General features: G+C 39.1%; 1 long non-coding RNA gene across 1 annotated transcript; it reads left to right on the top strand.

Annotated features, from left to right (window-relative positions):
- The first annotated feature begins 4,449 nt into the window (after positions 1–4,449).
- On the top strand, positions 4,450–5,298 carry LOC145790257 (uncharacterized). Its single transcript, XR_014328942.1, has 2 exons — positions 4,450–4,814; positions 4,955–5,298. It is a non-coding gene; the product is annotated as an uncharacterized LOC145790257 (long non-coding RNA).
- The last annotated feature ends 17,242 nt before the right edge of the window (positions 5,299–22,540 follow it).

The raw sequence follows: 22,540 nt of genomic DNA, 5'->3' as shown, positions 1-22,540 counted from the left end.
AGTTGAGGTAATAGAATTAATGTGCTAGTTTTATTTTTACATATGATTTGATAAGTTTCAATTACTTTATTAATGCTATTGAAAATATATAACAATACAAACGAATTGTGAGAAAGTTGATTTTGATAGGTTATGTAGAACTAAAATCTTACATATAGTGATATTGATACTACTTATCAAATGACCCTACTCATATAAATTTTTGACTGTGCAACTTTTTATTATGATATATTATAATTAAATCTTTTCATTTTTACTGAGTTAAGACTTATTTATATCTATTATTTGTGTTGATTGCCTCCATAAGTATTTGATCATGTTCATTATCAATGTCTATCGTCACTATCCATCTTCTTCACCACTAACCAATGTATTTAGGTCTCGTTTGGGAATTTTTTTTTTTAGTTAAAAAGTCAAAAAATTATTAAATTAGTCAAAAAGCCAACAACCCATACCAAAAAGTCAAAGATTTTCTTTTCTACTTTTTGCACATCTTTTCGTAAAAAGTCAAAAAGTCATCACAAACATACTAGTTTTTTTAGCTCATATTTTAGCCAAATAGCCAAAAAGTTACTAAATTAGTCTGTTCCTAAACGAGGCCTTAGTTTCAGTTTTTTTAATTTAATTTTATAGAAATTGAGTTTTTTGTTTTTAGTAAATATTTTTAAAATGTTAAACAATTTTTTTACATTTTTATATACACCTTACTTAGATGTATTTAAATAGTAAAATATTTTTAAAAAAATATTTTAAAAAGTTAATAAATACATAAAAATACAAAAATATATTAAATTTTCTTATGTTTTTTATATTTTTGGTATTTAGTGAGTTTTTTTAAAAAAAAAATTCATAAATATTATACGTTTCAAATGTATTTATATTAGGTGTGTCTAAAAATTAAATTAAAAATTACTTAAAATATTAAAAAATTCAATAAAAATAAAAAAATATATGAAAAACAAAAAAGTAAAAAAAAAAATTTGAAAAGTAAATTTTAAAAACTGAAACCAAAGAAAGTGAATAATTTTTCTTCGGGATGTGTGCTCTCACAACAAAAAAAAAGAATGAAAAAGATCAGAGCAAACACCATATTAAGGGATTGTTTGGGATGAACTATATAAATGTACTTTTTGGCTAAACAAATTAGGGAAAAAAAGATGAATGTTTGGGATAACTTTTTAACTTTTTATAAAAAAAAATGTGTATTATAATATTTGGCCAGTTTGTCTCAATAAGTCTTTTGGGCCATCTTTCAACTCTTTACACAATCTATACTTCCCATTCCGCTCACAACCAAGATAAATTCTTGGTCTTTTACAACCGCCACCATAGTCCGACGTCCTTATAATAATGACAAAGCCATGTATCCTTCCAATGTCATGTACCCAAGTGAACAACTCATCTTCGTTGTCGAAAACCTGTATACAATGTCATACAACTTTCATAATAACAAACTAAACAAACTAACTAATACAAATTTATGAACTTACAAACTTTATGTTAAAAATTACATGTTTAGCTGTAAAATAACTAGTACAATCCACCATAATATCCAATCGAACCTTAGGTTCTTCAGTGCATGCCATCTAAAGAGAATGGGGGAAATTTTAATTCGGTTCTATAGAGTCGAAATAAATAAAAAAATTCTGCCATAAAAATACGAAAATAATAACAAATTTTAGACCTCTAATGCCGAAAATATTAATTTTATTCAGAACTCTAAAACCGAAATAAATTTAAAAAATCGTAATTAATTTAACAAATTCGGCACTTCGTTTCCGACTAAAAAATGCAAAAAAACAAAAAAAAATACTACACGATTTTTCCTTTTCATCACTGATTTTGCTGTCACAATTACTTGAGTTTGAACTTCTATAGGTTTGCAACTCTTCCATATCAAAATCAAGTAAAAATTGTTGAACTAATAATTAAACGATGTTAATAATTGAGTATAAACTTAAAGATTAAAGTAATATGGGAGATGTTTTGTTTGCAAATAACATAAAGGAGTACAGAGTATGTAAGAAGCAAAGTGACTACAAAAGAAAAATTAGGGCTTAATTTTTTTGTTTCAAAAAGTGTATATTAAGATATTTTTATTTCTAAAAGATGTGTATAGAGAATTTATATATATAATATTAGAAGTGTTGATCAATGGCTATTATAGTATTTTTTAATTAGGATATAATTATTATTAAGTTAATTTTTCATTAAGTGTGTTTTCTGAATTTATCAGGTGAGTGAAAATATTGTTTTCCTCCAAAACAATTATGAATAGTATAAATTTTTTTATTTTTGTAATAACTTTTTAATTTTTTAAACTTTTTAGGTTTACTCAAACACCTAATAAGTGCTGTAGTAATAGACCAAGGGAAAAGTTGCAATTGGCCACTTCACCAAGGTTCAGAAAACTTCCTTATTATCTAAAAAGAAAGTATGATTTGATTTTTTTTTTTTTTAAATTTTTTTTTATTTAAATTCTAATACGCAATCTTATGAATGGTCAATTTAGTGTTGCTACAACCATCTGCCCTTGAAATATGTGAGTTTTTTTATTATGAAATTATAGATATCAATGTATCAAATGACTCATTGCCTTTCCACAGTCATGAGTCAAGTTCGATTTCTGGGGACGCGAAAATTCTAGATTTTTCACATGCTTTCTGCTGAAACTTCGCACTATATTCCAATTGAAACTTGTCCATGGCTAGGGTGGTTGATGAGCTCCACTGGTGCCTTGGTGGTAGGTCCCTTCCTATGGCATGGGTTAAATCAAGCCGGCAACCGTCTACCCTGGGGCCTGGGCCTACGGAGGTCGTGATACCTTCACAGAACCTCCTTTCTTTTCGTTCAAAAAAAAAAATGTATCAAATAAGAAAAGTGGGATCCACTCCCGAGTCCAGATCCTCTCCAGCTTCTCTCTCCGGCTCATCCTCTGGGCAACGGGTTAGATCACCTTCAAATAAATAAACGGTTCAGATTCGTTTCATTAAAAAAAAAAAAAAAAAAAACACTCACTAACACACACATACTCACTGCACAGACACACTCTCAATCCTTCCCTTTGTCTCTCTCTCCGTCCTTTCTCACTCATCACGGTACTCTCTCTCTCTATCACATTTCTAGCCTAAAAAAAAAATTTAAATCACACTATCTCTCTATATCACATTTTTAATAAAAAATAAAAAATAACTATTTTAATGTTTTTGATTTTATTTTCATAATATATATATATATATAATTTTTAATATTAAATTTTAATTTTTATAAAATTAATATCATTGAAACTATACTTTTAAAATAAAACTAATATTAAATATATTTAATAAAAATTTAAAATAAATAAAAATTAATTACTAAGTTTAGTTATGCTTTCAAAGTATTACTTTTAAAATATAAAAAATATTTTGATGAAATAAAACACACAAAAATCATATATTTTTGAAATTCTCAAAAATAATCTTCTTGAAATTCTCAAAAATAATCTTCATTCCAAAAAAATATATAAAGTCATTATTTTTAAAATTATTTTAAAAATATGTGAAAATTAAACTCATTTGATTAATAAAATTAAATTAAAAGTCATTATTTTCATATATTTTTCTCTGAAAAATTTAATATTAGTCTTATTTTAAAAGTATATTTTCATTAAATAAGTCATTATTTTCATATATAAAAAATTTTAAAATAATAATTTGAAAGCATAACTAAACATAGTAATTACTTTTTATTCATTTTAAATTTTTATTAAATATATTTAATATTAGTCTTATTTTAAAAGTATATTTTCAATGATATTAATTTTATAAAAATTAAAATTTTATATTAAAAATTATATATATATATATATATTGTGAAATAAAATAAAAAAGATTAAAATAGATTTTTTATTTTTTATTAAAAATGTGATAGAGAGAGAGAGAGAGAGAGAGAGAGAGAGAGAGAGAGTGCTGTGATGAGAGTGTGTCCAGTGAGAAAGGACGGAGAGAGAGAAAGGGACGGATTGAGAGTGTGTGTGTGCAGTGAGTGTATTACTGAGTATGTATTTTTTTTTTTTAAATTTAAAGAAACAAATCTGAGCCATTTATTTATTTGTAGGTGATCTGAGCCGTTGACAGAAGAATGAGCCGGAGAGAGAAGCTGGAGAGGATCTGGACTCTCCACTCCCGGGGGCAATGCTAGAGATGGCAATCGGAACCCGGCCCCACGGGGACCCGATCCCCCAATCTTGAATTGAGCGGTTATTCTCCGAAAAATACCCCCGACGGGCCGGGGATGGTATTAAAAACTGAATCCCCGATGACATTCGGGCCGGGGATGAGGATACCTATTTCAACCCCGGACCCGGCCTGACCCCGGCCCCGATCCCCGCCCCGCTTGCCCCCGACGTGAAATGACTATTTTGCCCCTGTCTATATATAACACGTGTGTGTGTTTAGGGTTTTGGCTGAACAGAACACACACACACACTACACAAAGCCGTCTCTCTCTCTCTGCTCTCTCTCTGCCTATCTCTAGGGTTTCGCCTTCTCTCTTTCTTTTACACAACGCCGCTGCCGATCCTCCCTCACCGCCGCTCGTACGTCACCGTCGATCCTCCTCCCTCACCGCCGCTGCTGGTTTGAGTTTCGCCTCCCTCTCTCTCTCTCTCTCTCTCTCTAAACTACACATATATATCATGATCCATCTTTTTCTATTCTTCGCTTCCGTTGAACATCGAACCAAACCTCTTCTCCTCCTCCTCCTACTTTCAACACTCTTCGCCTTCGCAAATCATCACCACAAGGCTTTTCCGGCTGCCGGAGCTCTCGCTAGTAAGTTCACACCCGAACAAGTCTCTTTCTCTAATTTGCTCTTGCTCTTGCTCTTGAATCTTCCGTTTGGTTGCTGTGAAAACGCAGGAAAATAAGATAAAATCGATGACATTTTTCTCTTCTATTTTCGTTTTTCTCAGATTTTAGCGACCTGTGAAGACACTGAAGCAGTTGTCTTGTTTCAAGCGTCGAATTGATAGTTGTTTGAAATTTTTATTAGATATGTGTTCTGTGTGTATATATGTAATTATTTTGGGATATCCTTGATCTTTGATGTGGAGTAGTGAAGTTTTTCTCGTGGATTGTTAATATGATTTCTTTTTTTCTGGCCAGATTTTTTATTTTATTTTATTTTATTTTTGGTTCAACTGTTGAGATCTAGAAGCCTTGACTGAAAATTGAAGTCGTTTTCTAAACTACAGAGTCTGGATTTAAGTTATTTTTATTTTAAATTCATCGATGCTTGTTGGTACTTTGAGTGTTTTCCTACAAATTTTGTTTGTTGGTTGTTTCAATATTGTCAATTTTCGTTTTGTAATCTATAAGGACTACAAAAACAATTGGCTCGGAATTACCACAAAAATAAATAAATAAATAAATTTAATTGGCAAATATGTTGACAAATATATTTTAATAGGATTAGGATGTTTACAGATTTTTACAGATCAAAAAAAAATAAAAATAAAAAATCACCAGGGATTTTTCGGGGTCGGGGATCCTCTATCCCCGATCGGGGGCAGGGACGAGGGTAGGCTATGGGTCCCCGTTGAGGATCGGGGACGGGGACGGGGAATATATCACTTTCGGGGATCGGGAACGGGGAATGTAGTCCCCGGCCCCCCCACCCCGTTGCCATTCCTAGGCAATGCCACTCAAAGACTGATGGGTCCTATCTACCCATCACATCACCTACTAAGAAGCTTTCAATTTTTTATTTTTTTTAATAGTAAAAATTTTATTTGATAATTAATTGATCTCATTAAAAATAATTAAAAATTAAGGATTCCATCTATTAAAAGTCAAAATCCATGAAGAACCTAATCCTTTCTCTATAACATTTATCTTCACCACATTCAAACCAAACCAAATCAAATGAAGGATTAATGATTCAATAGTTACTTGATCATGTATATAAAAATGATGCGTTTGGCACTATTAACAATGAAGTTATCATGCAATAATTAAAAAAATGACACCTCATCCAATACGATTATAAAAATTTATTTTACTTAAAGGTAGAGAAATTTAAATGTTGATTAATTTAAAAAAATTATTATAAAATTTATGGGGCTTAAATTTTTTGAGTAATCTCATCTATAAAATTTTCTAGAGTCGCCACTAAATATGGTGCCAATGGAACTTGTAGCCATTAAGGGTTGTTTTGGAAAGATGGTTAAAAACTTACTTTTTATTTTTTTTGAAAAAATGTATAAAAAATATGAGAGATAATGTGACCCAAAATGAGTTAAAAACTAAAAAATGACTTTTAACCATCATTTTAAAATAATCCTAAGAGAAGTTAGCTTGTCCAAAGTTGGTGTTCGGTCATCCCACCCAAAGTGGGTTGGGACAAAAGGAAGGGATGGGGACAAGACGAGCAATAAAAACTCAACCCATTATTCAACAAGTGGTTATTGGGTACTTCTAAAATATGGTCACATAGTATTCGGAGTTATGATTGGTGGATAAAATAGAGTTCATGATTTTTGTATTAGGTGATTGAAAAACATAATGGGACATATTCTATGATGATTAGTGTCGGTGTTGATTTTTGATCACACAAAACTCAGCTGGAGAGCATCGGCAGAATAGATTAAGCCCAACAACCTATAACAAAAATATGAGAATACCACGGTGGTTCGTCCACCCGGAGGCACTCCGACGATCAAGTCAGTCAACTTATCTCTTAAAGATATCAAACAAGTACTCAATGCATAAGTAAGATCATCACAAATAAAAACAAACCTTAGACCTACGAGGGTGCCTTACTTTTATAATGATCAGTGCCTAACTTCCTCTAGAAGCCTTACTTCATGAGACTCTATCCTTTACAAGGATAACATCTATCACAACTCACACTATTCAAATTAAGATGAACTCCCTCAAGAGTCTCATCTCTATCCAAATAGGTAGTTTGATGTCATCTAGGACTCTAGTCCTCTATCCAAATATTTCGGATTCTGGTATCCCCGCAGAACACCTCGGCAATGCCTTAAAAATCTCGGCAAACATGATCTGCCCACATGGCATTTCGGCTGACACCTCAGCTTCGCCTTAGCTACGTGGCGTCATCTCAAAATATTTCTCCACAACTGCCCCTAGGTTCTATTACCTCAACAACCTGAGATGATGAAACCTATATCATTCCATCTTCTAACATGCTAGAGATACTCTTCCGAACGAGATCATGACTTGCCAGTGTATCGAAACAAGGACTCAAATGTCCACTCATCAAGAACCAAGAATCAAGAACCATCGTGTTCTATTTCATCCAGGTCCAACATCTCAACAGAGATCACATTACTAGCACAGATCTTGATTCACTAGTTTAAGAATATCAAGACCCTAGTATCAACTCATCAGGAACCAAGAACAAACAAGTTTTGTCCCATCTAAATTCAACATCTCAACCGAGATCAACATCTTAACCGAGATCATCATGTCATCACCTCGTTGGTTCGTATCAGTCACGCGTCACTCTATCACATCAAAGCTACCCACGCTGCCTAACAGACATGTCGTCCAACGCAGTTACATAATGTTTTGCCACTTTTTCATTTTTGGACAAAACTTCCTTCACTCTCTTTCTAGAAGTCTCCATTGTCATTCATTCGAAGCTTTTCCTATTACAACTCTGGTCGCCACTTCTGGCATGCACTCAGCAATCCCGTTTTGATCAAAGCGGTGTCTGACTCTAGCGAATCCCATTCTGGCATTTACTTCCTCGCCTCCGCTTTGTAAGTCTTTGATTTCTTTTATTTTAACTTCAGTTCTCCACTGTTTTCAAATATATTCCTTCTGTAAATTGTTACACATCACACGCAGCATCTGTATCTGCATCTACATTGCCATCTTGTATTCATATTCGAATCCCATTGTTCTACATGCCTTCACTTGCTTTGAATCATATTTTGTCCTTCATGTTCTTGAGCCCTTCTTCACATTTTCTATATTTGACACATATCTTCTAGCACACTGTCACCGAATTCTATCAATTTTGTTCATACCCTGAATATGTCAATGCTCTATTTTTCTCATATTCTTGAATCTTTGATCAATATTTCATGTTTTTGAAACTTGTTTCTTCTGTCTGTTCTTGCTTGTTAGTAGATTACTATCTCTAAATCTTGTACATTTGCATAGACTTAGGTTTAGGATTTGCTAGAATCCACACTTAGGAAAACTGAAACAAATTTTGGCCCCAAACCTTTCTCAAAACCCTAAAATTGATAACCCAGCAGCCCTTAAGGTTTCGCTGAGGTCTTTAACCCACAAAATCCAACCTTCTTTGCCAAAATCGCCCTAGCCGAGGTCATGGAGATGTTCAAATGAAGGGTAGACTTCTCTAATAAACTAGAATACTTATGTCAGGAATTCTTCATTTTAGTCAATGTTCATCTAAGGTTGGCTAGGGAGAAGGATTCCATGATACCTAGAGAGACATATATGCCCTTCCCTGTAGTATCTATCATCGAGGATGGAGTTAGATTCTATCTTGACATCTTGTTTTGCTTCAGGCCGATGTGCCTTCTTTCGTATCTGAACAAGTTGTCTTTTTTAATGCAAGTCCTCTTTTTGACTAAGTGTTGAATGTTTGTCTCTGTCGTTACTGTCTTGTATGATTCCATACTTAAAATATTTTTGTACTTCTCCCAAGTATACTTTAACTATGTAATCACTTCAGGTTGGAACACATCTGACATGTATCACCTTGGATCCACTTCATCTCGGGAGCACCCACAGTTAGTCACCTCAGACCACCTTACCTCGAAGTTCACCTTTTATTGTGATCTCGGCCAACGTGCACTTTATAAAGATTCTTTGAATAACATTCAACAAGTATTGTTTCCTTACTTGTACTTGCTATCTTTTATCAAGACTTCACTTTTCCAACATTTCTAGGTTTAACGACCTGGTTGGTGATCTTGGGTAACCAACAACTTGAGTGTCCTCTCATTTGGATACCTCGATTGACCCCAACATGTAAATTTTTTCAAAAATTTCAACAAGTGTCAAGCCTATTCCTACTTCCTTCATCTGGATATCTCGGTTGACTCCAGCTTGTAAATTTTTTCAAAAATTTCAACAAGTGTCAAGCCTATTCCTTATTCTTGCTTCCTACCGCCTAATATGGACCTAAGCATCACTTATGTTCACATTAAGCATGCATCTTCAATTTTGTCGAAGTCTGATTCAAACAAATCTTAACTGAGGTTTTCTACCTCGGTGTCTCTATTAATCTGACTAGATCAAACTTAGTTCACCTCTGCCGTTATGGTAAGTCTAAGTTATTCGTTATGTTTCATTCAGAAACATCGCCAATTTAGTTTAACTCTACCATAGGCAAGTTGAGTTCAACTCTACCATATGGTAAGTCTAAGTTATTCGGCATGCTTTATTTGGAAATATCACCAACTTAGTTCAACTCTACCATAGGCAAGTTGAGTTCAACTCTACCATATGGTAATTCTAAGTTATTCATCATGTTCCATTCTGAAATATCACCAACTTAGTTCAATTTTACCATAAGCAAGTTGAGTTCAACTCTACCATATGGTAAGTCTAAGTTATTCATCATGTTTCATTCAGAAATATCGCCAACTTAGTTCAACTCTACCATAGGCAAGTTAAGTTCAACTCTACCATATGGTAAGTCTAAGTTATTCGTCATGTTTCATTCGGAAATATTGCCAACTTAGTTCAACTTTACCATATAACAAGCGTTAATTCAACTCTACTATATGGCAAGTTTAAGTTATTTGTCATGTTTCATTCGGAAATATCACCAATTTAGTTCAACTCTACCATAGACAAGTTGAGTTTAACTCTGTCATATAGTAAGTTTAAGTTATTCGTCATGTTTCATTTGGAAATGTCGCCAACTTAGTTCAACTCTACCATATGGCAAGTGTTAATTCAACTCTATCATATGGCAAATTTAAATTATTCGTTATGTTTCATTCGGAAGCATCGCTAACTTAGTTTATCTTTATCATAGGCAAGTTGAGTTCAACTCTACCATATGATAAGTCTAAGTTATTCGTCATATTTCATTCGGAAATATCGCCAACTTAGTTCAACTCTACCATAGGCAAATTGAGTTCAACTCTACCATATGGTAAGTCTATGTTATTCATCATGTTTCATTCGAAAATATCGCCAACTTAGTTTAACTCTATCATATGGCAAGTGTTAATTCAACTCTACCATATAGCAAGTCTAAGTTATTTGTCATGTTTCATGCCGAATCATCGCAAACTTAGTTCAACTTTACCAGCATAATAAGTCTAAGTTATTCGTCATGTTTCACACTGAAATATCGTAAACTTAGTTTAACTTTACCATCTCGGCAAGTCTAAGTTATTTGTCATGTTCGCCAAAGGAACATCGTCATAAGACTTTTCGTTCTTATCGCATAATTATGGATTTCAACAACATTTTCACACTTTTTTACATAGGTTTCGGCATCCTTTTGCATGTGGGGCCACCAGAATCCCTACAATATAGCTTTGTGGGCAAGGGATCTGTCCCCTGCATGGCTTTCACATACTCCTTTTATGGACCTTGTATAAAAAGTTTTCAACTTGGGACGGATGTACACATCGTAATAGAGATCTAGTAAAAACCTTTTTGTATAGATGGACTTCTGCCGACAGACAGAACCTGGCCGACTTCAGTATCTGGGATCTGCTTACTCAAGCTGAGCTCTTCTCTTCTCAAACTTAATTATCTAGGCCAAGATCTTGTTTTCTGGAATCTGGGATCTGCTCACTTAGGTTGAACTCTTCTCTTCTCGGACCTAATCATCTAGGTCGAGATCTTGCCTTCTGGAATCTAGGATCTGCTCACTCAAGCTAAGCTCTCGTCTTCTCGGACCTAATCATCTAGGCCGAGAACTTTTCTTTTGGAATCTCGGATCTGCTCACTCAAGCAGAGCTCTTCTCTTCTCGGTCCTAATCATTTAGGCCGAGATCTTGTCTTCTAGAATTTGGGATCTACTCACTGAGGCTGAGCTATTCTCTTCTTGGACCTAATCATCTAGGTCGAGATCTTGTCTTCTGGAATCTTGGATCTGTTCACTCAAGCTGAGCTCTTGTCTTCTCAGACCTAATCATTTAGGCCGAGATCTTGTCTTTTGGAATCGGGGATCTGCTCACTCAGGTTGAGTTCTTCTCTTCTCAGACCTAATCATCTAAGCTGAGATCTTTTCTTCTGGAATCTAGGATCTACTCACTCAGGTTGAGCTCTCGTCTTCTCGGACCTAATCATCTAGGCCAAGATCTTATCTTCTGAATCTAGGATCTGCTCACTTAGGTTGAGCTCTTGTCTTCTCAAACCTACTCATCTAGGCCGAGATCTTGTCTTCTGGGATCTGGAATCTACTTTTCCTAGGCCATGCTCTTCTATTTTGGATCTACTTCACCTAGGCCATGCTCTTCTATCTAGGATCTACTTCACCTAGGCCATGCTTTTCCATCTAGGATCTACTCCACCTAGGCCATGCCCTTCCATCTTGGATCTACTTCACCTACGCCATGCTCTTCCATCTTGGATCTGCTTCACTTAGGCCAATGTATTTTCTACCTGAAGGTCGTCTTCATATCCTCGGGAGCGCTCATGCCCCCTTATCTTTGCATTTATTCCTTCTGGAAAGATCTTTATTCCGTCAATGTTGATGCATTCTCCATCTTCACTGACCTTGTCATCACCGACACGTTGATCTTGCACAATGATGACCATCTATTCTAACTAAGTTCCCACAAACGGCGCCAAATTGTGGATTTTGATTTTTGACCACACAACTAAAGGGGAAACTCAACTGAAGAGCACTAGTAGAATAGATTAAGCCCAACAACCTATAACAAGAATATGAGAATATCGCAGTGGTTTGTCTGCCCGGAGGCACTCCGGTGATCAAGTCAGTCAGCTTATCTCTCAAAGATATCAAACAAGTACTCAGTGCATAAGCAAGAGCATCACAAATAAAAACAAACCTTAAACCCACGAGGGTGTCTTACTTTTATAATGATCAGTGTCCAACTTTCTCTAGAAGTCTTATTTCATGAGACTCTATCCTTACAAGGATAACATCTATCACAACTCACACTATTTAGATTAAGATGAACTCCCTCAAGAGTCCCATCTCTATCCAAATAGTTAGCTTGATATCATCTAGGACTCTAGTCCTTTATCCAAATATCTCAGATTTTGGTATCCCCGCAGAATACCTCGGCAGTGCCCTAAACATCTCGGCAAACATGATCTGCCCACGTGGCACCTCAGCGTCACCTTAGCCACATGGCGTCATCTCGAAATACTTTCCCACAATTAGTAAAAGTGTATGAACACGTGGTCCTTCGAGAGCATTAAACAGTTTTTCTTATTGAATACCTCAGTAAGATTTTTTTTAAATTACCAAATGCTATTATTCAATTTTTATTATGTAATTTTGGGCTTTCAACTTTCAACATTTATTTTATGGAGGTCTTTTTTATCTAAGCAATTTATACATGATCTTTAAAATTACTATTTACCCTTGGCTCCATACAATCCCTCATTAGTTTGCAAACAATGTTTTACTCTCCAAATACCAATAAATTGGAATTGCCTTAAAAAAAGGATCAATCTCTCTTCCATCAGTGTATGAATTGCACTGTGCCGTTAGGTTCATGGAAGTTCAATATGAGCCACACAAAGACTGACCGAATAATTTAATTCATCAAAATAAAATACATAATGTCCCAATAGAGTCAATTGCACAATATATTCACTTGAGTAAATTCCGAATAAGTCTATTAATTTTTAAAACTATACAATTTCACAGAAAAATTGCTCATTGATGAATATTTATTATATTTTCTTTTTACATATACTAAGTGTACGGGGAAGAAATAATTCTCCTCGTATAATCCTGTTGACTAAGTCCACGCTCCTCCGTACGACGTCGCTTTGTCACCTGAAAACACAAACGTGAGCTAGCCGGCGGGTGTGTGCCGGAAACCTCTCCGATGCCTAAGTCAGAAAACTTGACAAATAGACAAAGCTCAATGTATTCGGGAAGCAAAAATTGTTCGTTTTGTTATCTCGTTACCTCCTCCAAGGTGATGCTTGTGAGCTTTTATAGATTTCGAATGGCACAATCCTAGTAGGACTTTTATTTCTCCATGCAGAGTCCTCTTAGGATTCATACTCCTAAAGGATAATGCTTATCCTTTTACACCCCCCCCCCACTGCTTAAACCAAGTGGGATGGTTTTTACTATGGCCGAACTACCACTTGACCAAAGTAAAACTGGCTATGCTGAGCCACAGAGTAGGCCGAACTTCCCTTATCTAAGTTCTCCCTCTACTCCTTTTTACCTCGGTTTTCTCCTGTTTAACCCATGGTACGTTTGGACCGAACTAACGATTCTCGACCGGTATAACTCCAAGACCGGTATAACTTCAAGTTATTCCCGGACCGAAGTAACTTTACCATTCATAAACCGAAGTAACTTCATCTCCTTTGGCCGGAGTAACTCTATCTCTTAAACCGGAGTAACCTTCTTATTCCTGAGCCGGAGTAAGTTTTACATCCCCATTGGGCCTTTTCATCCTGTCCTTCCTACTTTGGGCCATAGTCCATCTTCGCGGCTCGGCCCAATTTTACCAAAAATTACCCTCTCAATTGCCCCTTAATTCCATCTGCATAGCATGATTGGGATTACTAGTTCTCCAACCGAGCTGAAGTTCTACAAGCCTTTCCAGCCGAGCTAAAAACCCTTTAGCGTATCCAGCCGAGCTAATTTTTACTCCGAGCTCTGTTTTATCCGGTCAAAACATCTCTTCAATCATGACTGCAACGCTTCCCTTTCCAGTGACACGTGGCAAGCTCTGATAGGCTGTGAGCTGTCATCACGCCGCCCTCGTACCGCGAAACTTTTGAACAGTCCCGCCCCTTTTTGCCGCTTTTTCTCTCTTCTTTTTCACAAAATGACCTTTCCATTCTTTGGATCATTCACCTTCCATTCTTCATCTTCTCTCTCAGTGCTTTTGCTTCTCCAACCCCTGAGATCCCTGAGCTTGGTGTTCTTTGCTGGTGCTGTTTCTCCTCTCTTCAGCTTTCTCCTTCCTCTGGTAAGTCCCTAAAAACTTGTTTTCGCTTTTTTTCTTACTGCTTTCTATGTTTTTACGAAACATGTTTGCACATTTCAGTTTTTGCTTCTGTACTCTCATGAGAAAATCAATAGAACCCATGCGTGTATGGACTATGTTGTAGAAAATTAGTCTCTGATCCAAAATCTTGCCCCAGCCGAACTAGGATACTGTTTTTGTGCTACAGCGGTAGATCACCTTAGACAATTAACCGAACTAGAACTTGTAAGATGACAGCAGTTTTGAAAAATAAATTTCCGATTCGACTTAGCCGAAATAAGATCACCGAACGAAGTCTGAACTCAATAAACTAGGAACCTCAGTCATTTAACCGAGCTAAGCCTTTGGGGCTAAGCCAGCTTTCTCAGTTTCTATATCAAACTCCGAAAGCTGCCCCTAGAGGCTCAACCGAAGTAACAAAACACATAGTTCAACCGATTTAGGCCTTGGGGCTAAGCCAGCTCTCTTAGTTTTTTAGACCGAACTAAGAAAGCTGCCCCTAGATGGTGAACCGGTCTAATAAGCAACCTGCTTAAACCGAGCTTACCAAACCTTCTGCCAAACCGAGATATCACCTGCCCTTAAAGCTGAAATAGGGCGTTTTTACCTTGTTTTTAATTTGTAGCACGGTCCTATGGTCTGTGCTTAACCCCTTTGTTTTCTACTTTGCAGACTTAGGTTGCCCAGGCATTCCTTCTTGTGCTCAACCGAGCTACTTGAGTCCAATCTTCCGACCGAACTAACTTATTATTAATTTATACAACAAATGGGTAAGTATAGGTATTTGGTAGAGACCCCTGGTGGCATGGCCGAATTCCGAAGGGATTATGGCATTCCAGACGATGTACACCTTACCCTAGCCAAGAAAGATATCATACCCTGGGGTGAGGCAGGCTTTATACCCTTTACCCTTCTTTCAATAATAGAGACCGGACTAAGATTCCCAGTCCAGCCTTTAATTTGTGAATTTTTGAGGCAAACCAAACTATGCCCTACCCAGCTATCCACTAATACATACCGGATAATAATGGGTATAGCCGAGCTAAACCGCCAAGCAGGCCTGAACCTCGGTTTAGCCGAAATCTTCCATCAGTACTCCATAGGTTCCAAAGAAGACGGCTGGGTTTATTACCTTAGGATACGCCGTCGTAGAGAAAAGATAATACAGGACACGCCGGATAAGGACGTCAATGATGATGACTTTTTCTGGGTATCGGGCAATTTTGAAGATCAGCAAGCCCAAATCCCAGGCCGAAGTATTAACTGGAATAAAGGAAAACCTGGTAGAGTTTACTTCGGTTTTATGTATGTTTTTCTTTCACTTCGGTTTCTGCTGCCATAACCGACCTAACAGTTGTATCTTTTTTGCAGATTTAGCTCATCTTGCTTCCTATTATAGTTACCCAAATCTGAATACACTCCGAGCCGCACTACGGATCGAAGAAAGAAGTTGGTCTAAACTTCTAAACTTTGAGCCGACCTACAGATATAGCGGTCGTCGAAAAGCCCGAGTGACCGATTTCCTTCTTGAGGAAGCACCTGAACCGGACCCAAACTTGCCCGAAATACGACTTGTCCCACTAACAGTTGAAGAAGAGATGGCAAAGAAAAGCAGAGTTAGGGCCCTTCTGACCGCAACAACCAGGGCCGAAGTACAGCCATCCATACAAACACAGCCTGCCGTTGTGGCTCTTCCTTCTCAGCAACCTTCTTCATCCCGCCCTTCTAAACGTGCCCGATCTACATCGACCGAACAACAACTTATCGATGAGGTTGAATCCATCCCCCAAAGTCCTCAACCTATCCAACCGGAGCAAACTGACCCAGCAGAGTCTTCCAAATGGGCTCCGAAGTTAACCTTCAACGACCGAGATATCAAAGATTCTGATTCGGTTGTTGCTCAAAAAGATCATCAATTGGCCTTTAACCTGGCCAAAAGTGTCTGCCTCCCCAAGGATATGGAGCACCACCTAAAGCAATTAAACACGAAATGAAGTCAATTCGGTCCACGTCGAAGTCCATGATTTTGGTAAGTCACTCTGTCCGCTTTTTGTGTCTGATTTTCCCAAATTTTACTTCGGCTCAAGAGATGTCTTCGTTTTGTCAGGCCTTGCAGAAAAATAATATTACTTACCGAAAAGTCCTGGAGCTTAGAAAAACCACTAGGCAAGCAATGGCGGAAGCCGAAGCAAAGGTCGCTGAGCTTGAAGAGGCTGAAAAGAAAATGGCCGAGATGCAGGCAGAGAACGGCCGACTTGCCGATCTGGTTAATTCGGCTGAAGCAGAGAGGCAAAAAGCCGCCATTGCTATGAAAGACAAGTATCTGCGGGAGTTGGTGAAGCTTGAGAAGAGAAAAGACACCGAAATAACTCAACTAAAAAAGAGCGCGGAGGGAGCCGAAAAGCAGGGTTACAAGCAGGGTTACAAGAAGGCAGAGGATGCCTATGTCAAACAGTGCGACGCTGCCAAGGAGCTGTTCTTCAAGTGCGGCTGGAGGGCGGCTGTTGAGGAGCTCGGTCATGATCAACAGACCGAGGTTTTCAACCCTCCAGATTACTTTACACCGAAATCCCTTGCGGAGTATGCGGATGCCAAGCAACAGGAGTTTCTTGAAGGCTCAGATTCTGATGATGATTCTGCCTCTGAGGATACTCCGGTTGTCAGCGTCGATGAGGTGGTTCGGTCGGAGCCCATGGTGGAGGATCTAACAATTGAACAGCCAGCTGAAACCGTGGTTCCGACCGAAACCCCTCTAGTTGCCAACATCGAGCTTCGGCCTGAAACCGGTCTTCTTGTTAATGCTGATGCCGCATTTGATGCCGAAATTGAAGATCTTTTCTCTTGACTTTGTACTTTTTCTCTTTTTGTTGCTTTTTTGCTTTGTAACCGGGCTATGCCCCTGTAATGGCTTGTCAATTAATGAAAATTTTGCTTCAATTCTTATTCCGGTTCTGATATGTATGCCTGTACTTTGTAATGCCTTCTATTAACTCTTACTTCTATTTCGGTTTTGTATTGTTAAACTATGCTTACTAGCCAACCACTCCTTAGCCGACATAATTACTTCGGCTGAGGAGTACATAGAGTTTGGTTAATCCAGCCAGCCATTTTTTCAGCCATTACTTTGGCTGAAGAGTAACAAGAGTTGGCTTATTCCAGCCAACCATTCTTCAGCCATACCCTTACCTCGGCTGAAGAGTAACAAGAGTTGGGTTATTCCAGCCAACCATTCTTCAGCCATACCCTTACCTCGGCTGAAGAGTAACAAGAGTTGGTTTAATCCAGCCAACCATTCTTCAGCCATACCCTTACCTCGACTGAAGAGTAACAAGAGTTGGTTTAATCCAGCCAACCACTCTTCAGCCATACCCTTACTTCGGCTGAAGAGCAACAAGAGTTGGTTTAATCCAGCCAACCACTCTTCAGCCATACCCTTACTTCGGCTGAAGAGTAACAAGAGTTGGTTTATTCCTGCCAACCACTCTTCAGCCATACCCTTACTTCGGCTGAAGAGCAACAAGAGTTGGTTTATTCCTGCCAACCACTCTTCAGCCATACCCTTACTTCGGCTGAAGAGCAACAAGTGTTGGTTTAATCCAGCCAACCACTCTTCAGCCATACCCTTACTTCGGCTGAAGAGCAACAAGAGTTGGTTTAATCCAGCCAACCACTCTTCAGCCATACCCTTACTTCGGCTGAAGAGCAACAAGAGTTGGTTTATTCCTGCCAACCACTCTTCAGCCATACCCTTACTTCGGCTGAAGAGCAACAAGTGTTGGTTTAATCCAGCCAACCACTCTTCAGCCATACCCTTACTTCGGCTGAAGAACAACAAGAGTTGGTTTAATCCAGCCAACCACTCTTCAGCCATACCCTTACTTCGGCTGAAGAGTAACAAATGTTGGTTTATTCCAGCCAACCTCTAAGTTAGTTTTTTCCAGCTAACTTAGAACAATGTTTGGTTATTCCGACCAAACGTCTTGCAACCTGGATCTTTATCCTGGGTTTAGGAAGGGTGTTGGTTTAATTCAGCCAACCTCTAAGTTAGTTTTTCCAGCTAACTTAGAATAGAATATTTGCAATATGCCTAATCTTTACTAAGGCTAACTTTTACAAAGAACAACTTGTGCTGAAAAGAATTGTTTGTTTTATTGAAGGAAGAAAAAATTACATATGTTTGAAAAAGAAAAGCTTAAAAGTAAAATAACTTGAGATTTGCCGTATTCCATGGCCTAGGGATTGCCTTGCCATCCTTGTCTTCTAGGTGGTATGCCCCTTTGCCTGCTAACCCAACCACCTTGTAAGGACCTTCCCAGTTTGGCCCTAACTTTCCATCTCCTGGGATCAAAGTGTTTCCCATTACTTTGCGCAGTACCCAATCGCCTATCTTGAATTGTCTTGGATGTAATTTTTTGTAGTATTTTCTGATCAACTCTCGTTGGTATGCGGCGATATGAACTAGTGCTCTTTCTCTTCTTTCTTCTGCAAGGTCGAGTTCTAAAGCCATGGCTTCTCCATTTAAGTCTGGATCAAAATTTTCGCTTCGAATTGTGGGGAGGCCAACTTCTAGTGGGATTACTGCTTCCATTCCGTAAGCTAAGGAGAATGGAGTTTCTCCTGTCGATCGCCGAGGTGTGGTGCGGTATGCCCATAAAACATGAGGAAGTTCGTCTACCCACTTGCCTTTTGCCTTCTCTAGTCTTTTCTTTAGCCCATCCAAGACGACTTTATTTGATGCTTCTGCTTGCCCATTTGCTTGAGGATATGCCGGTGTAGAATTGTAGAACTCTATCTTGTACTCTTCACAAAAGCTTCTAAAGATTCTGCCGTCGAACTGAGTACCATTGTCTGAGATCAGTGCTTTTGGTATGCCAAACCGGGTGATGATATTCTGCCAAACAAACTTCTTCACGTCTTTTTCTTTGATTGATGCCAATGCTTCTACTTCCATCCACTTTGTGAAGTAGTCTGTTGCTCCGTGAAAGAATTTTCTGCCGCCGGGTGCTGTTGGAAGTGGTCCTACTATGTCCAAGCCCCACATTGCGAAAGGCCATGGGCTAGTTAATGGTAGGAGTTCTCTTGCTGGTTGATGTATTTGGTGCGCGAATTTTTGGCATTTCTCACACTTCTTCACATATTTCTCTGAGTCTGCTTGCATATAGGGCCACCAATATCCTTGCGAAATTTCCCTGTAAGCGAGCGACCTTCCCCCTTGATGATTTCCACATGCCCCTTCGTGTATTTCAAACAAGAATGCTTCTACTTTGCTGGGATGAACGCACTTGAGGTAAGGCCCAGAGAATGACTTCTTGTATAATGCCAAAGATGGAGATAGCCAAAATCGCTGCGACTTTGCCCTTATTCTGTTGGCTTCTTTTTCTCTTCTGGTAGGATGCCGTCTTTTAGGAACAGGATGATGGGATCCATCCATGAAGGGCCTAATTCTGTGCAACATACTTCTTCTGCTTCAGGGTCTTCTATGCTTGGTCTTGGTAAGAAGTCGATGAGTAATGGATGAGGGATTGATGTATCTGCCATTGAGGCAAGGCCTGCTAGTTCGTCTGCTCGGCTGTTTTCCTCCCTGCCAATTTGTTCTATTCTTACTACATCAAACTTCTTGATCTCTGTTCTGACTAACTCTTGGTACTTGGCCATTCTATCATCCTTTGCTTCGTATTCGCCAGAAATTTGGTTTACCACCAGCAGAGAGTCACTGTATACCATTAGTTCGGTGGCCTTCATGTAGTATGCTGACTTGAGTCCTGCGAGGAGCGCCTCATACTCCGCTTCATTGTTGGATGCTGGGAAGCCAAGGTTGATTACTTGTTCTACAACCAGGCCGTCTGGAGAGATGAGGACTATGCCAAGCCCTGCACCAGGCCGGTTGGATGCTCCATCCACAAAGAGCTTCCACATCTCTCCAACGAATAACTTCCAGCAAGTGGAAGGATCAGATGATGTCGTGGGATCAAGGATGGTGTTTTCTTCAAGGTCCATGTTGGCTGTCCGTCCTTCATCTTCTGTGTGAACTATTGGTGAGCCTTTGTTTGTCTATTCCTTGTTGTCCTTAGTATGGTCTGCCTTGGTGCTTGATTGATTACCTTCTACTAGGGGTTGCGCTATTCCGGCGTCGACTTCCGTCCCTAGTTCGGTTATGTCAGTTAAGTCGACTGGGCAGATATGATGACTTCCAGGAGTAAACTCTGCGACGAAGTTTGCCAAAGATTGGGCTTTTATTGCGGTCTTGGGTTGGAACTTGATGTCGAATTGTCCCAACTCTACTGCCCACTTCAAAATTCGCCCACTAAAATTTGCCCTTTCAAACAGAGCTTTTAGTGGAAAGGCCATGAGAACGACTATGGTGTGGGCATGAAAGTAGTGCGCCAATTTCCTGGAGGCCATCATTAATGCTAATGCTAGTTTCTCCAAGGGCAAGTACCTTGTTTCGGCTCCCAATAATGTCTTGCTGACATAAAAGATGGGTAAGTGTTGTATTCCTTCTGCACGAACCAACACCGCGCTAACTGCGTGCTGAGAGACTGCCAGGTACAAAAAGAGTTCTTCACCAGGTACTGGAGTAACAAGTAGTGGTGGAGAAGACATGTACTCCTTCAAGCTTTTCAGAGCTTGGTCGCATTCTTCATCCCACTCAAACTTGGCTTTTAAAGCTTGGAAGAATGGTCGTAGTCTGTCTGATGACCTGCTTATGAACCGGTTGAGCGCAGCCGCCATACCAGTGAGATGCTGCACTTCTTTGACTGAGTTTGGTCTCTCCAACTCCTGGATTGCTTTAATCTGAGAGGGGTCTGCTTCTATACCTCGGTTGGTCACCAGGAAGCCCAAGAATTTGCCAGATCCAACTCCGAATGCGCATTTGGACGCATTGAGGCGCAACTTGTGTTTCTTCAGGATCTGGAACATCTCGCCTAGATCTTTAAGATGGTCATTCTCATCCTTGCTTTTGACCACCATGTCGTCGATGTAAGCCTCCATTGTTCTGCCTAACAATGGTTCAAACATCTTGGTGACCATCTGTTGGAATGTCGCCCCTGCGTTCTTTAGGCCAAAGGGCATGACCTTGTAGCAATATAATCCCCTTGGTGTTGTGAAGGATGTGACCTCCTGGTCTGGTTCATGCATGGCGATCTGGTGGTAGCCTCTGCATGCATCCAGAAAGCTAAGTCGGTTATGCCCTGCCGTTAGGTCCACTAGTTGATCTATCCTTGGTAGAGGAAAGCTATCTTTTGGGCACGCCTTGTTGACTGTTTTGTAGTCGACGCAGACACGCCATTTACCATTCTTTTTTGGCACTACGACTGTGTTGGAGATCCATCTTGGGTAGTGCACTTCTCTTATTGCTCCTGCCTCTAGCAGGTTGCCTACCTCTTCTGCCACTATTTCGGCGTGGTGGAGTGCCGATCTGCGTGTGCGTTGAATGACTGGTCTGGCGGATGGGTGGACATTGAGTTGGTGACTGATGAAGTTTGGATCAATACCTGGCATGTCGTAAGGCATCCAGGCAAACACTTCGATGTTAGAGGTCAAGAATTCCAAGACCTCTAATCTCTCAGTGCTGGACAACGATGAGCCAAGTAAGAAGAACTTATCCGGGTTCTTCTCATCTATTTTTACCTCCACCAAGTCCTCTACCACTTTCTGATCAGCCTCTTTACCGACGTCCGCGAATAGTTCATTACTTTTTGGTTCTTCCACCGAATAAACATATCCTTTGGCAGCGCGGCTGCCATTCACCGTGGCGAAACATTGTTTTGACATGATCTGATCTCCATAGACTTCTTCAATTATGCCGGTGTCATTGGGGAACCGCATTACTTGGTGGTAGGAAGACGCTACCGATCGCATGGCATGCAGCCATGTTCTTCCTAAGATGATGTTGTAAGTGGAGGGGACCTTCAATACCCAGAACTCCACTTGTTTCGTTACGCTTCCTGCTCTGACCGGAAGAATTATTTTGCCGACGGGCCACTCTGGCATGGAGTTGAATCCAATTAGGGGAGAAACTGCAGGCGCCAAGTCTTTGTCTTGTAGCTTCAGTTGTTTGAATGTGTCGTAGTACATGATCTCACATGAACTACCCTGGTCAATCAGAATCCGCTTGACGTCAAAATCCTTGACTCGGAGAGTGACGACTAGGGCATCATTGTGGGGACAATATATTCGATCCAAGTCTTTATCTGAAAAGGTCATAACATTTGTTGCCTCTGTTTTCCCCTTTTTAATGGCTGGTTGGGCACTCTGTACTTCTCTAAAGTGCCCAGCCTTTTTGATGGATCCCTTGAGCTCGCATACGCACTCAGGTTCAAAGACTCCATGTATTACATTGATAATGCCTTGAGGTGGGGCGTCGATTGG

Source organism: Camellia sinensis, chromosome 1, assembly GCF_055761805.1.
Source record: "Camellia sinensis isolate YWXY chromosome 1, ASM5576180v1, whole genome shotgun sequence".
NCBI lineage: Eukaryota > Viridiplantae > Streptophyta > Magnoliopsida > Ericales > Theaceae > Camellia > Camellia sinensis.
This window is presented reverse-complemented; position numbering and strand designations above follow the sequence as displayed.